Source organism: Uranotaenia lowii, chromosome 2 (genome assembly GCF_029784155.1).
Source record: "Uranotaenia lowii strain MFRU-FL chromosome 2, ASM2978415v1, whole genome shotgun sequence".
In the NCBI taxonomy this organism is placed as follows: Eukaryota; Metazoa; Arthropoda; class Insecta; order Diptera; family Culicidae; genus Uranotaenia; species Uranotaenia lowii.
In genome coordinates this window covers 260,126,946-260,145,870 of record NC_073692.1, presented here as the reverse complement: position 1 = coordinate 260,145,870, position 18,925 = coordinate 260,126,946, and the positions used below count along the sequence as shown (strand labels likewise).

The 18,925-nt window shown below is 38.6% G+C and overlaps 1 protein-coding gene across 1 annotated transcript in view; it reads right to left on the bottom strand.

Annotated features, from left to right (window-relative positions):
* Nucleotides 1-6,801, bottom strand: part of LOC129749181 (TWiK family of potassium channels protein 7) — a 613,556-nt gene extending 606,755 nt beyond the window's left edge. Inside the window, exon 1 of the mRNA XM_055744106.1 lies at nt 5,135-6,801. The gene's annotated coding sequence lies outside the window, so the exon portion shown is untranslated. The remainder of the gene's footprint in view (nt 1-5,134) is intronic.
* Between the last annotated feature and the right edge of the window lie 12,124 nt (nt 6,802-18,925).

The window sequence follows — 18,925 nt, the reverse complement described above, 5'->3', positions numbered from 1 at the left end:
GTGCACGTGAACTTAAAACACAAATTAAAACAAAGAAAAATCAAAGCTAAAAAAGTTTCACAAAAACGATTATCGAGCAAAAACAAAATTTCAGCACATTTACTTTAAACTAACACGAAGATTGAGTGCACATCATGTGATTTGTTATTATCAAGAAGGAAAAATTCTGATCCTGCCATGAAATGTGACGAAATTAAATAAAAATTCATCTGAAATTCCATATGTGTTGGTTTTAAAATAAAATATTTTTATTATTCTTTAAATTTCTACTTAAACAAAACAAATGATAATCCGATACACAAAAAACTATATATGTACATACAATGCTGTTAATAGTTGTATAAAAATTGGAAGCAGACGCACTGTCACTTCGGCTTTGAACCTCCATAAATTTTAACTGGTTGTAGAATGTAAAATATGTTTTTCCTATGGAAACATTCGCCCAAAATTCTAGAGAAATCATATTTTAAGTTCATGCCTGAAATATTGTACCTCGCGTAACTTTTGATCCCATCGATAGAACTTTTCAAAAACTTCAGACATGCTAGCTTTATATTTCAACCCTGAAAATTTTCAATAAATGCGTAACGTAGTTTCTGAGATTTTGCAGCTGGAATGGTAAAAGTCCAAAACGTTGGATTTTAGCAGAAATACTGCATCTCAGGCTATCCAAACTTCAGAAAGCTCAAATTTTGTGATATAATAGTGAGATTGTTGCTCTATCTTCCACAGAAAAAATTATCAAAAACATTATCAGAGTAAAAAGTTATGGAAGTTCAAAGTCGAAGCGACAGTGCGCCTGCTTCCAACTTTTATACAATTATGAACGGTACCTACTGTATAACTAGGAATAATTAATAATTAATCATTTTTGAATTTCCATTTTGTTTTAAATTTTCTGGATGAATTTATATGCAAAAACTTCTTCTCCCATACAAATTTCCATACAAAATTAAAACGCGTTGCACTCATTCAGGAATCAACAAAATTAGCATCACTATGCTTTTTCGAATAAAATCGTTGGTGGTCTGAAAAATGTGAAAAATTGTATTTGAACAAAACAAAAAATAATTACAACTGATATTCTTGCTGGTTAAAACGTCTCTAATAAAATAAAAAATAAAAAAACTGATATTCTTAGGCTAAGTGATCTAAGTTCCCCCAGTTTACGATATTTCTTTTGACTTTGAAAGATAACAAAGGAAAATTCTATACAACTTAAAAATTTAAGATTAATTAGGCCGGAGCAAATATCAATTTCTTCTTTTGTCACAATTACTTGAATTATGGGATTTATGCAATGATATAGTATGCAACTTAATTGCATGCAAGCTATCATGCAATTTATTGCAATTTATTAGTTTTTTGCATTATTTTTTATTATCACCCCCCCTTGAGATGATCCAACTTCGAGTAACAAAAGAAGGATTTGAAATTTGTTCCGGCCTTAATGTGTAAAAGTTACTTTAAAGTTTTGCATAAAATCATGTGTTAGCTTTGTATCGAAAAGAAGCCATGTCGATCCCTGCTCCTGAGAAATTCAAAAATGGTTTCAGCTCGACTTTGTCTGAGGCTAATTGTTTGTATCTATTGGAAAACCCTATTACATGAGAATGTTTAAAAAATAAAGCAGTAAATTAGTAATTTTTTTTGTACAGATAGACAGGTTATAAATGCATTTTAAATTAAATACATCATAAACAAGTCTCTCTAATAAAGACAAAAAAAAAACATTAAAAACGTTTTATTTTTTTACTTATTTGAAAAAAGAGCTCCAGTTATCCAAGATTCCACGTAAAGACGAGCAACCGGATTCGTACAAGATCCTTATATTTACAAAGCTTTGCGCCCGGATTACAAAATTTGGGCATAACTGAGCAAATGATAAAGAATTCAATATATTTCGAGCAGTGTTCGGCACAAAAGCGCTAATCCGCTAATCGCTAATTAGTCGGGTAATTTTGACTGCTAAATCTTTTGTATATCCTTTGAATTAAAAAAAAAATGTACACTGGATTTAGAGGTCAAAATTACCCGACTAGTTTTTGATTAATAAATATTTTTAGTCATTTATTAGTCTAAGGTACTCTAAGGAGACATTGGGTATCATTCTGATTTCTATAGACGTTCCGTATGAAAATTGGCACTTCTTATGGTCCCCGTGGAAGATGACTAGGGCATAGGACAGCCAGCAGATCGTGGCCTAGAGGATAGCATCCTTGTCTTCTAAGCCAACGTTCACGAGATCGAATCCCGGTCGTGACATAACCTGGCACACATAGTATGATGAAGGTTGGCGGTTTTAGCATTAGTGAAATGCTAGCCGGGTATACCTTGGAATTGTACGCCTCAATGATGCAGCACATGCATGTGGATGGATCTTTTCAAGGGAACTTAGATTGCACTTGGAGATTTTAGCTAGTTATGTGTATGCTTGTAGTGCTACCGGCAAATAACTGCAATTCAACTAATAGTGCAGTGGTGTCAAGTAGCATAGCAAAGTGAAAATAGTAACGCGGAGTAATACCACAATAGATCAACCTAATGGTCGCAGTGGACTCTCGCCCCAACAGGAAAAAATAGGGCATAGGATTGTAGAAAAACATTTACTATTTTTTTTATCTGGCTCTTATAAACTGTGAAATGAAAACTAATATGGCTAAAATTGTTAATGAGCCACTTATCATTAGATTTTGCTTGATTTTTGCTAAAGCTTAGGGTACCCTGAATAAAAGATCAAGTCTTTATTAACAAAGGATCAAGTCTCGAAGCTTTCAAAATATCACAAATTTTTTCGTCCCATGGAAACGCTTCTTATTTATCTAAGGCTATGATCATTTAGTATCCGGGCAGTTACAAACGTGTGTATTTTAAAAGCTATTCATTTGATCGAAAAGCTTTCTATAGAGGAAATAAAGGTGTTAATATGACAAATCTCTTTTTTTATCTTTGCACACTTTTTTCAGTCATGTATTGATTTTTTTTTTTACCACAGAGGCAAAACCTTTGCAAAATCATAATATTTTACACAAACTCACCTGGAAAAAACAATTGGAATCGTGTTGGAACCTTTTCATGAGTAGGCATCTCGAAGAATTTGATCTCTTAAATCCGGTTTTAACATAATTTTGTTTGTCCATCAGAACACATCTGTCGTATTGCGTAAAACCGGATGCACAAATTACAATCATTGGAACTGATCATTATTAGTTATTTACTTGGTGTCTACTAGTCAAGCAACACTTTTTGCCTGCCGGAAATGGATTTTTTAAATTATTCAAGGAGTCTGCATTCAGTTATCCTCAATAACCATAGACTTTTTTTTCCATATTTAAGATCAAGGGTTCCACTAAGATGCTTGATTTGAACTTCGTGAGCATCCTAGAGTGGCTTCTTATACTTCTTAACCATTTGGTCCGAAAAAAATAAGAAAAAAAACCATCAGTTCATAAGCTTTTAAGTCAACAATGAAGAATTTTCGAGGCGTAAAAATGCGTAAAAGGAGGAAATTTGTGCAAGATTATTTTTATCATGTCTTTTTGCGTCGTAAATATCTCAACTACACGTTAACTTAAAAATCTATCAAAAATAGACAAGATAGTCCTTTTCATAACCAACACAACGCTACTTTGCATATCCGAGCTCTTTTAACGTAGATATCACCGAAATAAAGTGCCCGGATACTAAATGATCACAGCCTTATGGGTACATGTATTGTTCTAAATTTGGCACATATAAATTTAAAATTACACGCTATCAAAAAATGTAAGAACGGCAATCTCCAAAATTTCTCCCAAAAGATATGATGAAAATAAGATCAAGTATCCCCATTCTCCCCAATTAGTTCAATATAGTAGAGTTCGATTTTTTTTTCTTCAGACATATTTTATGCTGGTTTCATAATAGAATTATTTGTGAGTTGAAGTCTGTAAAAGACCTCATGTACCTTCATATGAAGTAAGATACAATTAATCTAGTCTTTACGTTTGTTTTCCAAATTTTCCAAATCTTCCTCTCTGGAGCCACCTGGCTGTTGAATCATATTCCAGAGACCGTAATTATTGATTTGGAAAACACGCAGCGCTGATTAAGCCATCAAATCGGGCACCCTAGTCGATGCTCCATCAGCAGACCATCAACTGAATAAAGCTTAGTTCTTTTAGAAATGGGACAGTTACGAATGCCTGTATCTAAAAAACCATTCGTTTTAACGAAATACTTTCTATGAAGAAAAAGAAAGTAATGTTATGATCTTTCATGAAAAAATTTGAAAAAAAATATTTACCGTTTTTTGTTAAAGAAATTTCTACTTTATTCTTGGTATCTCCCATTGGCCGGCGCACACTTTTTTCAGTCATGGTATTGATCAGTTTCTCCAAATTATACTTCGTAAAATCTATATTTTAGGTGGCTTCACCCTCCTTCTTCAATTTCTGATACTTTTTGGTCCAATACTTCTCTGGAAACTGGAAACTGGAAGCATTTTAGTGGATACAGTTGTTTCAAAATGAACAAATTTGATTATTTTTGACCACATTTTAGAACGTTTTTTTCGGTACCGGTTTTACAACTTAAGAGCTTTGGAACTATCAAAAAATGGTTGTTTGAGGTTGGATTTCAATGAGTCATCACTAGGCAACACTTTCAGCTTATCGGAGAAAACTGTTTTGGACGTTTCAGCGATTTACCCTTAGTTTTTCGGTTATTGAAAATTAAAAATGCTGGTATGAGACTTGACTTCCTTGATGATCCTTAACCATTGTTGCCGATCATGTGCTTCTCTCCAATGCTTGATTTGAACTTTGTGGACATTATTGACAGTGTTTGCATACTTATCCACCACAAAAACTCAGTAATTCTTTGAATAATCAACGGTTTTGTCAGCTATCAATTTGATAATGACGTATTTTCAAGGAAACTGTGCAAAATTATTTTTTTCTTTTTCTCTTGCATCGTACATATCTCAAAAATGCGTGAATTTTAAATTTTGAAAAAAATAGGTCGAATAGTACTTTTTACAGACAACAAAATGCTGTCAAAATTTTCAATATCCAATAACTAGTTAACGAGCTATTAGCAAATGAAAGTGTCCCATTTCTAAAAGAACTAAGCTTTAATAAATTAGCATATGTACCTGATTTAGGAGGAGGCTTGCTCGTTTGCCTGCTGCTGCCCACTGTTTCCGACACTGTAGTTGTTGATTAGCGAATTTCCATCTATTAAATAACCATCAACGTTAATCCTGTTGCACAGACACACCACAAATACACTCTAACAACCAGCTAGAAATACGAGCTTTTGGCACCGTAAACCTACCGCTCAATCAACGGATCACTGAATGGGTCTAGAAAACAAACAGTATTCGGCCTATACAGGACAGGCTACAGTCGAAGTAAGGTGAAATGAAGCGAACAACACCACACCACACAGCAGATGGTATTATTGGTTTGAACCACACGTTATCCCCAACTTTGCCAAACTTTTGCGGCCCTTCCGTAGAATGATGGCTACACAATTTGTGTGGGCAACGAGCTTTACCCGGGGTTTGCTGTCGATAAATAATTTATTTCGTCTGTTCGCACTGCAATCTACAATCAATCAAACACGTTTGTGGTGGATTTTCGCCGCCCTCGTTTCACTTTATATTGAATTCCTTGATCTGCCCCCGGTAAGGCGATTTCAGTGCAAGAGAAACCACGTATTGAAGGAGATTTTGGTGCCCCGCATTAATCCGCCTAGATGTCTGCAACCAACGAACGGTTCGAGGATCGATACACGAACACGTAATAATTGTGTGCGGCTATGCAGGAGGGATCGATTTTCGTGTCGCAATATCCTCAGTTACACTCAGAACAGCAATTTCACTGATGATTTTCCTGGTTCGCAACCAACGAGAATGTAATCCCAAATGAACAATAATCACTATGTACACGCTTCACAGCACGCCAAGAACCGGCAATAATGGAACGCACCGTGTTGTTCACAGTTGACACACCAAAGCCGTACAGGAATCACCAAGTTTACACAAGTTACACACCCTCTAAAACTTTCCCTCCTCGCCAATCGACCGGCTTCTAGGAGTTGAACAATAATTGCCTCGCAGCATCCACACAAACCCATACAGCAACACCCACTATCAACGAGAAGGGGGGCGCACAGGTTATTTCAACAATCTTCCTTGTGGAGTTTGAATCACGTCACACACAACCCATTGCTGCTTAGAATAGGTCAGCTTAAGAGCCTACCAAACACCTTACCGACACGCCAGGAGCCAAAGATTACTCACAGCTCCAAGTGTCAGAAATTCACCCAGCGGGGGAGATGGACTCGTTTATCTCCCTCCCCAAATCGAAAACAACCACAAAATCCAATTGGCAACAGCCGATGAGAAGGGATTAACTCGACATCGATGACGTTTCAAACGGCATTGCCACAGAAATCACCAAGCCCGTCAAACAGGAAAGGGTTTTCACACCCGGAGGAGGCCCCAAAAGCATCCAGAGCCCAGCATCAGCAGTGGGATACTCCCAACGGGAATCTCGAATCAAAGGATGACACAACAAACACACACACACGGCGGCGCCGGAAGGATTTTCAGCATAACTCTATCCGCGCTTCGCCCACTTTAGCTAGCTGGCTGAGCTGTTGTTTCAATCCACAGAACCACACACCACTTCGAAGAAAGCTGAGAACATCGAGGCCTCGAAAGCCATTCAATAAACAGCTGGCACAAAAACAGAGAGCTGTAGTGACGAGACGACGGTTCGCGAATCACTGAATCTGTCCAGCGACTGTGGCTGGCGAGGATGCAGTCGAGAATATCCTTGCCATTTTTGGGTACACGGGGAAAAAGCCCTCAGCACCATTCCTTAGGGTGGTTCCCACACAGGCCGGCAGCACAAACTCATCACTTTCGCTCCGATCTCGTGTCCTCTCGAATGGCACCATGAACAAGAGCACGACGAATCTGCGCATGTCCCCATCATGCTGAATTGAGAGCGGGAGTGTCGAAATTTGCTGAACTGACCAGTTTGACGTTCCTCTATCATACGGTTAACACAGAACCCCACAGCACTGATGACTCAGTGCCCTACTTTGTTAAGGTACGCCACTGGTGACACACTTTCCTCCAGTCTTTCGTTGCTGACTGCATGCCCATACCCAACAAAAAAAAAATACAACATGAGCCATGATTATGATATGGTCAGCCGTAATAATTTCGGACTTTTTTTATGGGATTAATTAAAATTATTCTCAATTTACGCACCAGTTCTGCATTTTAAACTCGGATGATATGGCTGGCTTTTTATTATGCCGTTTCACGGTGATCATTGAATGAAAAAATAACTTTTGACCCAGCAATTTAAGGATTGAGCTCCCAGCTGGCTTGACATGTATTTATCTCTGGTTGGCTTTAGCAGTTGTTCCCACAGTTAATATTAAGTAACTTATGCGAAAAGGAACTTATGGTGTGGAAATTTAGCAATCAGGGTTGAGTCATGTTTGGTGGATTGTTGAAATTTGTACCTTGAGTACTGGTATAGTGATTCCAAGATACCGTGTGTGGTCCTATGGAGGGGATGAACGGGGTGTTCAGACTCTCCCCCCACCTCCAAGTCCGAACTTCGTAAAAAATTTAGAACTATTTCTTGTTGATATGGTAACGGACTTATTTTGGACCGGGTACATGTTTTTGACCATTTGGAGCTTTTTCCAAATGTTTCTTTAATAAATCATGTTAATCATGCAAACTTTGAACAAATACAGCTAAAATTGCATATTATGATTGCAATCATATCTAACATTTTATTTAAACAAGCTGATAAGGGAGAGAAAATTTTTCACATTTGGGCCGAATTAAGCCCATTTCAGGAGGACGGGTCATTATTGGAGTCAACTTTCAAGAGGAATTCTGCTAAGCTGTGAAGAAATAAACAAGTACAAATATGTTCATAGCTATGATAAAACACTTGAAAACTAGTTTGCAAACTCAAAGAACCAAAAAAACATGTTTTAGTAACAACTTGACTTATGTCGAAAATAGGTCCTACTTAATTCCTTAGGGTAAGTCCTGGACCACTCAACATAACCTGAATATAAAACTTGCTGTTAAATGTTCATGAACGTAATAAGACGTTGTACGACTACATGAAAAAAAAACATGCACACTATTTAAATAGCATATTATAAATAAAATTTGGAATTTTGGCATTATTTTATTTCATTAACTCGCTAAAGCCTAAACCCACCTTTTAACGGAGTTCACTTCAATCGCATAAGACCAAGCCAATCACTGTTTAAAGATATTTTTTGTGCACTATGCTTTAAACCACGTTAATCTAACAACCCACATTAATGGCAACTGTTCGATAAGCAGTTGTCAAAAGCTACAGCTTAAAGAAGCTTAAAATATGAAAAAACTGGACAAGCACGATTTTTTATTAAGTCATTATTTTTATGCTCCATGAAAAATTAACAATTTGATCTAAAAGTTACAACCATTCAGGGTTGATTTTCGAGAAAAAAAAAATGCTTGGTTAGGTAAAAGAGTGGAAATATGCAGGGTCCGGCAATTGAACTGCTACAAAACTTTACGAGTGATTATAACGAAGTATACAAAACCGAGTTGGATGACACCTTGTCACCTTGTTAACATAATGTCTTGGATGTCAGAGGATATTTTTGTTAATTTTGTAATCAAGGGTTTTTTTTTGTAAAAATAGTCCTTGAACCTTAACGTAGTGCTTTGATTGCCTAGTTCCAGGCTGTGAAACGGTAGAAAGACGTATTTCGTGAGTTGTCCAATGAGTGTATGTATTTTTTTTTTATTTTGGCTCGCACTTGGAAGATACATGGAGATCAGAAGTACCCAAGTATAGTTTGGTGGGGATCGTCAAGCTACAGTGGCTACATCTACCATGGTGAGAAGATTATCAAGTTGCACTCTGAGAGAATTTTTGGCGTAGTAACACTAAATTGGCGATAGATTTTAATACACCGGATCAAAATCGCCGTCGGATCTTGGAAGATGATCTTTAGGCCCAGCCTTACAAGATCCTAAGATTTTAAGACCTCTCGTTTGAACAGAAGCAAGAGCGGGTAAAAAGGGTGAAGGCGCTTACGCTGTCCGCGCATGAAAAATTTCGAGAATATCGTGTTTTCTGCCGATGAATTCTTTGCCGTACAGCGGTTCGTGAAAAAACAGAACTACAGATTTTGGTTGCCAGAAATATCACGAATCAATGCAAACGTATTAAAGGCCACAAGACGTCAGTAATCTGTCTTATTAAAGGTCTGGGTCGAAATCGCCCGTACTTTCCTGGTGAAGATCAACCGAACACCCTGAAGAGGTGTAGATCAATCAATATACGTATCGAAAATAGTTCTACGGCCTCGAACTGTTTACACGTCCTTATTTTGGTTTTGGTTGGTGGTTTTTCAGCAGAACTTCGCATTGGCTTACGAAGGAAAGAGGTCCCAATTTTTGTGTGCGTGTTTTTTTTTCAAGGGTTAATTTCGAGTACGGAGTGGTCGGGGAGTTCGCCGGTGAATCCTATGGACTTGGCTGTCTAGGGTATACAGAAGCCCGAAGTCTACTCTACAAAACATGACGGGTTGGAAGTTCTGAAGCGCCATCTAGTTGAATCCTGGGATGAAATACCACAAAAACCACCTGCGGGCTTTTTAGAATATGTGCCCTGAGCTTCTGCAGCGAGTGGTTAAGATCAAGGATGAAAAAATCGAAAGGCACCAATGGATTTTGAAAATATGATCTGTTTTGATGTAAATCGTATTAAATTTGAAAGAAAAAGTTTTTGTTTTGATCAAATTATGTGTTAGTTCCAATGTAGCACTTCAATTTCCGGACCCTGTAAACCCCGTTTAAGGAGGGCTTGGGAAAAAACGACAACCAATCAGCAAATATGTAACGAGTATAATTTTGGTAACAGTTGATATATCTTAGTTACTAATAGAACAATTTTAACAAAAAATATATTCAACTGTAGCTATGAGATCATTTGAATATTTTTAAAAACTCTGGGAAAATAGTTGAAATGTGTAAAAATTACAAGGCTAAAAGTACTAAAAATCTAATTTTTCAGCCTCTGTGGTTATTGAATTTTTGAGGAAAAATACTGTTGAAAAATTTACGGTTTTGGAATGAACGCGTTTTTTTGCGCTCATCTAAATTTTCTGAAAAAAATCTTATTCAGGTGGAAAACAGTATGTTGGATGCAGACCATTTTTTGGGATGGGAAATAAAAATCACTTCTGATCCTGTCGACGAATAAAATCTGAAGAGGAATTTCCTAATTGTGCCATCTTTAAACATTACAACTTTTCATGCCCTAAATTACATTTAAAAATGAACAGCACGAAAACTGGCAACATTATGGTTTAATATAAAACGGTAAACCGCATTGTATACCTCTAGGCGTTTCTTATTTTAGAGTGACCAATATGGATTAGATTCATCACAGTAGAAAAAATAGAAAATTTCATCAGCTTATCACGGGATCTAGTTCGCATTTGATGCAAATGTTTTAAGATGTGTTTGTAGTCCTCGCGTAGTGTAGGTGTGTTCTGACCTGCAAATACAAATTTATTTTCGGTGTTGACAGTTGCAAGTTTTGATTTGATTCGAAGATTCACTGAAGAAAAATAATATTCTTTGAAAATCTGTCAGTTTTTAAGAATAATAACTATGTCCGGTGTATTTTGATTATCATTCGTACAGAGAAAACGTCTTTTATAGAAGAGAACCAAGTTTTTCAAATGAGTGACAGATTAAGCGAATTTAAAAAAAAGGTGATCAGAGCAAGAAAAAAAAAACACTCAAATTTTACTGATTTTTGCTTTTTGGAGTATGCGAGATGAAGGCTGAGGCAAGAAATGACGCCCTAGCCAAAGTGTTAAAGTAGTGATCGATGGGACCCCGGAAATGTGTGCTCAAATTTTCATAAATGATTCCTGGAGGAAGATTTTGAAGATCAATGTAGTTCTCGTGGGTTTCAGTTGGTACGACAGAAATATTCTGGTTTAATTTGGAAATGCCTATTTCTATGCCTCCTTTGTTATTTTTGTTGAGAGTAGCATTTGAGTGTTTTATGTTCGATGGATTCTTGGTCCTTGGCACTAGATATTTGTTGTTAAGTTTAACGCACATCGATGCGTGGGGCGCGAAAAATCCTGATATCTTTAGTGGTATAATGATAAGTTTCCTTTCATTATAGAGATGCTGAGGTAAGTACATAAGCGAATTGTGAATGGTAATAAGGTAAGATATAAAACATGATTAAAAATGTGTAAATATTTTTTTTATTATAAATAGCTTAACTCTATTATTGCGGATATGAGGGGGGTAGGACAGGGCATCAAACGAGCGAAAAACTGATATACAATGCCGGAGTATCTCGACAAATTTGGAATCTTGAGTAGGATACTAAGGTACCTTTTCAGGATTCATTATTTGTTTCGAACAGTTGGAAGAGAGTTAGATGAGTCAAACCTGTCCCAAGCCAGTGGTAACGGACCCCTTGGTTGTAATGCAATTATTGTTGATGAGTTAAGCATGAACCATATTTGTATGTGCGATCGAGACTTTCCGTACCGACTCGGGTCGAAAGACCTATCAGCCACTGGTGGGTCAAACATACATACATACATACATACATACACCCAAAATTCAGCCTCTGTGCCAATGGCGTGTAGTCAATTACATAGCATCATTGGTACAAGAAGATAACGCGACCGGTGCTAATTCGATTTGCTCCCACCGGCATTAACCTCCCAAGTTAACCGAATTGCGTATGTCTGAAACAGTGTTCTGAATATCTCTCATTTTCAATGAATGTTTCTGATTGCACTTCGCACCTGAACGTACAGCGGTCGGGTTTCGTTATTGATTGCTACTGGACCTACCCGATCATCGATCGTTCAATTCATCGCTAAAATACAGATCACCTCGCACGATGCTTGCTGTCAAAACAGTGCAGCACCATCATCAAATTGGAATATCACCAATGCGCAATGCATATGGCGAATCTTGTTGATCTTCGATCAGGAGTGAATGGATCAGGCAGTGAGTGAATGATACATGAAGCCGATCATTAGCGTATTTTGTTTGATTTGATATAAAGCAAATTAATAAATTTATTTGTTGTTATAACGTTTTTTAACATCAGTATGATCAAAATCAAATTGCAGTTGTGTTTGTGAGGGAAAGATGTTCACTTTCGCCGTGTTTTTCAATTTTTACAAGTTCTCTTATTAAAATGTCGTACGTCACGTTAAAACTACTGAGAATTTATGGTGTCCCGCACAACTGTTTGATTTTTCTCGTCCTGCAAAAAATAATTTTGAATTTCATATAATTCAGGCAGATACTGAGTGAGCTACATTCAGAATGGATCAGTTTGTATCTCACTCATCTCCGATATGCGATTTTTGCTGAACCGATGATTCTGAATGATGCGACTCGGTTTGCATAGCTGATAGGAGCGCTGATCGAGATTGCATACCAGCCAGGCGAAGCAGTAGCGAGAGGCGCTATCCAATTATACAATCGGAATGTTTCCAACAGGAAACGCATCCTGAGTGTTTGTTTTGATTGATTTTCGGACCATTGGTCTGAAAGAAACAAAATAAAAACGTTCTCACCTCCCTCCCTATCGCATCACAAGACGAAGAAGGATAGAAATAAATACCGGCCAACACCAGGCAGCCAGCGAACCGAGCACTGCGTGTGAATGTAGCAAAAGCAACAACAAAAACATCCTTCTACTTCTAATTCAATCCCTTCAATCCACCGGCAAACAACCACGGCCAAGCTGTGCGTGTGTATGCAGTAAAAGCAACAAAAAAAACATTGCTTCAATTCAATCCATGGGCAAACAACCACGGCTAAGCTGTGCGTGTGTATGTAGCAAAAGCAACAACAAAAACATTGCTTCAATTCACCGGCAAACAAGCACCGGCCAAGCTGCCCGGCTTTAGCAGCTGTGTATATGTAGCGTGTGTATGTAATAGCAGGCAGTAAGCAAAGCACAGTTCTCATTCAATGGGTTTCCCGTTCCTTCACTCCCGTTCCCTTTCCCGTTTCCATCTTAAGACAAAGGAATGCATTGAAAGGAAGCCAAACGCCGGGAAGCCGCCGTTGTGCGTTTTTTTTCTGTGATTGATCGGTGGCAGAAAGCCTATGACAAATATCCCTCGTCCTTCATGAAGTTCAAATAGCACACTGGTTAGGATGTCGGACTTGCAAGACGATATAATTGGTGATTTGAGTTCGACTCTCCCTACGGGCGCTGTATTTTTATTTTCTTGTTTCTGGGATGAATTATCCAATAGGAAGGAAATCCCAAGACAAGGAAGGAACACAAGACACAATCCGGGCAAGTCCTGCTTTACTCTGGCATACGAGGAGAACATGCTACTCGGGAACGAGGAGTTGGTTTCCTGTTAAGCCCGCAGGCCTACGCGGCCCTCATTAGATGGGAACCGATAAACGAAAGAATAATCGTAGCCAGATTTAGAACACGGGTTAGAAACCTTACAATGGTTCAGTGTTATGCGCCAACTGACGTTACCGACTTGCAGGAGAAAGAGCAGTTTTACAGTCAACTGAACAGCGTGGTAGAGAAAATTCCGAAGGGTGACATTCAAATCCATTTGGGCGACTTCAACGCAAAGATTGGCTCCGACAATCAGGACCTTGAGCGCATCATGGGGCGCCATGGTCTAGGACAGATGAGCGAAAACGGTGAGCTGTTTGTAGAATTTTGTGGCAACAACAACATGGTGATCGGTGGATCGCTCTTCCCCCATCGACCAGCACATAAGGTCACTTGGGTATCCCGAGATGGCCGAACAGAAAATCAAATTGACCACATCTGCATCAGTCGAAAATGGAGAAGGAGCCTTCTTGATGTCCGCAACAAACGAAGCGCAGACATTGCATCTGACCATCACCTCGTCCTTGGCGAGATACGACTGAGAGTTGCGCGTGTCCAACGGCGCGAGGAGAAAGTCGGGTGTCGATACGACGTCCGCCGGTTGGAGAATCCAGAGGTGAAAAGGGCATACGTTGAACAGCTAGAATCCCGAGCCTCGGAGCTGCCGACAGACGGAACAGTCGAAGAACAGTGGTGTGGAATTAAGAATGCCTTTATCACGACGAGCCATGGTACTCTCGGTAAAGTTTGTGGAAGAAGGAGTGAATGGATGTCGGATGAAACTTGGAGGATGGTCGATGATCGGAGAAAGGCGAAAGTCGGAATTGAGCAGGCATGTACCGGGTCAGCCAAAGCAGCCGCCCGCTTACGATATGCGGAGCTGGAAAAGGCAGTTAAACGAGCTTGTAGACGAGACAAGAGAGCCTGGACAAACTCCCTAGCCGAAGAGGGAGAAAGAGCCGCCGCCAATGGAGATATCCGATTACTATATGACATTTCTCGCCGCCTCAGTGGTGCAAGGACTAATGCAAGAATGCCGCTGAAAGACCGAGCAGGTCAGTTATTGACCGATCGAACAGATCAGCTCAAACGATGGACTGAGCACTTCGAACAACTCTTCCGAGTCACGAATAGCGATGGCCAACAGAACTCGCAGCTCGAAGCGCCAACAGTGAGTCGCATAAATGGCGTCAACTCGGAAGCGCCCTCGCTGGCTGAAATAGAAGCGGCAATCAAAAACATGAAATCCAACAAAGCACCTGGGATCGATTGCATCCCTGCTGAAATGCTGAAAGCCGACCCTGCCCTATCAGCACAAATGTTGCACCGTCTTTTCGCTGACATCTGGGATACTGCAACATTCCCGGCCGACTGGATGCAGGGTATCCTCGTAAAGGTCCCGAAGAAAGGAGACCTGACAGAGTGCGGTAACTGGCGAGGCATAACGTTGATCTGTACAACCCTCAAAGTACTCTGCAAGGTGATCCTGAACAGGATCCAGGAGAAAATCGACGCTACACTCCGACGGCAACAAGCTGGATTCCGATCCGGACGATCATGTGTGGACCACATCACAACGCTACGAATCATACTGGAACAGATCAACGAATTCCAGGACTCTCTTCTGCTGGTGTTCGTTGATTTCGAAAAAGCATTCGACCGACTTAACCATGAAAACATCTGGGCGGCTCTAAGGCGAAGAGGAGTACCAGAGAAACTAGTCCATCTCATCGAAGCACAATACGAGGCATTTTCGTGCAAGGTCTTGCACGACGGTGTCTTGTCCGAACCAATCCCGGTAACTGCTGGAGTGAGACAAGGATGTATTCTATCACCGCTACTTTTTCTAATCGTAATGGATGAGATTCTGATTGGATCGATTGACTGTGCACCGAACCGAGGATTGCCGTGGAATCCTTTAACAATGGAGCAACTGAACGACCTTGACCTGGCTGACGATATTGTTTTGCTCGCCCAAACACAACCGGACATGCAGAGCAAACTCGACGACCTCACCGAAAGTTCCAAGGCAGCGGGTCTCAAAGTCAATGTCGGAAAGACCAAGTCGATGGAGATCAACACAGAAAATCCCTCCAGTTTCATGGTAGCTGGGCAACAAGTTGAGAAAGTGGAGTGCTTCCAGTATCTTGGTAGCCAGATAATGCCTGATGGTGGTACCAGAAAAGACATAGAAACCCGGATCAGAAAGGCCCGATTTGCGTTTGCGAGTCTCCGAAACATCTGGCGGTCACGCCAGATCTATCTACGAACGAAAATCCGAATCTTCAACTCAAACGTCAAATCCGTATTGCTGTACGGGTGCGAAACTTGGTGCACATATGCGGTAACGACGCGAAAACTGCAAGTATTTGTAAACCGCTGCCTGCGGAATATCATCCGCGCTTGGTGGCCTGGCAACTGGATCTCGAATGAGGAACTGCATCGCCGGTGTCATCAAAGGGCGCTAGAAATCGAGATTCGGGAACGTAAGTGGAGATGGATTGGGCACACGCTGCGAAGAAATGAAAACGAGATCTGCAGAGAGGCGCTAGATTGGAATCCAGAAGGTCATCGAAGAAGAGGCAGACCCAGAAACTCGTGGCGGCGAAGCCTAGCCGCTGAAATCCGAACTGTCGACGAGAATCTTGACTGGGACCAAGTGAAGACGCTGGCTCCGGATCGTCAACAGTGGAGGTCTTTTACCACGGCCCTATGCACCGGAGGATCGGCGCGGGATCATTAAGTAAGTAAGTAAGGAAATCCCATAAAATGTTTTTCTTGTTTCGCTTGAATGTAGTGGTCATGCATCATATTGGTTGGGAGCCGAGTCCTTATGCCAGTTACGGTTTTTCAAACATATCATCTTCGGCACAGTGCACATTTCAGCGCATTATCGGCACAGAGATTTGCTAAATAGGCATTGGATTTTTGCAACCTCTTCTATGGGTGTACATACAAAAATACTGTTGAAAAATTTACTCCAACGATAATTTTTTTTCAACTTTTTTTGTTGTTTTGAAAACAAAACATAACTTTTGTGAATTTTTCAGCGAAAAATATCTGGCTCTTTGATTACTAAAAAATCGCAAAACTCACTAACACTTTTTTTTTAATAAATATGTGAATTCTACAGGACTGAAGCCAAACCAAAAACACTAAGGTTTGGAAGTAAAAATGCATCAATTGATGTCACGAAGTTGGTGATGTCACCCTTTCTTAACTTATCATTAGGTCGCCTGAAGGAGATTTGCATTCAAAACATTGATCCTAAAGATAAGCCAACTGGCCAGTATTTAACACTACAGAAAAAATTTCGTCGAGATTGCAATGTGCTGTGGAAATTTCCAAAACATGTGGAACACACAGAAAAAAGGTTGTAGTAAGAAATATTCAAGTATACCTAAATAAAGGCTGCGGAAAAGTTGATGAAAAGTTGAAGAAGAAATAAAACTTGACTGCAAGAATACGAAAGGAAATGATCATTGAATTATTCGCATAATTGCGCATCAATTGCTATCGTGAATATAGCCAAATTTAGAAAGAAAAAAAAGCTTATTTAGTTTTAGGGTGGTCAAAAATAGGTCCAGAGGGTGGTCCAAAATAGAAACCTGGTGGTAAAAAAAAACCGACCAGAGTGATGATCGAAGAAACGAGTTTTTAGGCTTAAATTTGGTTCTATTGCAGCAAACGACGATATGTGTCTATTAAAAAAGCCTTGGTCTTCGTAATGAACGGATGAAGCAGTCAAAAATTGTAACAAGTGCCGTAAACTGGGGAGCTTTGATTACCGGGGTGACTTTGATCAATATGAAATTTTTGAAGATAATCATCATTAACTAAGTCTGAAGTTAAAATATCTGAAGACTGGTTTCTACGTTTGAAAGCCTATCAATTGAGTTTCAAACAGGCTAAATTTTGTTTGTAGTTGGAGAATTTTTTACATAACTTAAAATGTAGTTTTAAAGTTTAAAAATACCTGTTTTTTCGAAGTTTCACTTTTTTTGTTTGTGTAGGTAAGTTTTAGAGTTTAGGAGTAGTTCAGTGTAAAATTACATTTGTTTTTGAAGCCAAAAAATATTGAGAAATGTTTATATTTTTTTGCCCTTAAATGTATACAGCAACATTGTCCATCCATTGTTCGATATCCTATACTCTATACCCTTGAAGTTTCAAAATTTCCCACTCCAATTCCCAAAAAATTACAATCCTGTAGTGACCCAGCTTACCTTTTGTTTTCCTTTTAAATTAAAACCAAACCACCATTTTCACAACACCATGCATAAACCAGTACCTACACGCAACTACGAGCCACTAATTTTCAATTTCGATCGCGAATCTCTAGTCTAACCATTTTTCATTGCAACGTCCGTTCGTCACAACAATAGTTTTCAGAATGAAGATTTGATTCAATCTTTTTAAGAAGCTCATTCTCGAATTCGCTATATGACACCACGTAAGTGCAAGAGAGATGGAACATTCTTTGAGAGCAAGTACTCAGTTCGTCGTATGCCACAGTTGATCTGATTGCTTTACACGTCAAATTTTAAATAGATACTGTGCACATAATTTAAATAAATATTTATATCAAATTTCAACTAGTTAGGGTAAATGAGCCTAATTTCGCTATATTTTGTCAGAGGTTTTTAGATTTGATATTATTGCGCCAAATCTTCAATACTTAGATATACGATTTTTTGGTAACTAAATTCCAAATTTTTTTCTGAACTCTGTTTTGGTTTGAAATAATCATTTCAAGCCTTAATTTCCGAAAAATATCATGTTTTATAAAGTGTGTCGATGTTCCTAATATGGCACTAATTGTTCCTAATGTTAACATATGGGTGTTCCTAATGTTAACATATGAGGAAAAATGTTTCCGCGTACCCAAATATTATACTTTTTGTTCCTGATTTTGCATATGAGTCTGATTTTTAAATACTTTAAAAAGAAAAATCTTAAAACTCACCTATTTATAAATATAACAACGTTTTTGGAATATGAATAGGGAAATAAGAACTATTTAAATCCTACACAATATTCCTTTACGCTAGTTTTGAAGAAAATAGTGAATATTGAGCTCATTTGAATTCAAACAAATTTCCAATGGATACATTTATTATATTTCAAAAAGTAGAAAATTCATTGTAATGGATACAAATAAGTTCAGTTAAACAGAGCATCATGCAACAGCATTGTTAGATGCAACATTTGGGTATCACAACACTTATTTAACTTTTATTTTAATAAAATTGATTAAAATTATCATTTAATGATAAAAAAAACGATGAAGTCATAGTTTCTCACATCTTGAGAGAGTTTTATGAAGTTTTTGAATCTCATAGAAAATTCGAAACATCGAAATTTTTACATTTTTGATGCCGTAAAAAACTTTACACGATGGGACGGATTGACTTAGTGATATTACCTACAAACTTTATATGGAACTTATTATCATACATCAACACTGTTGG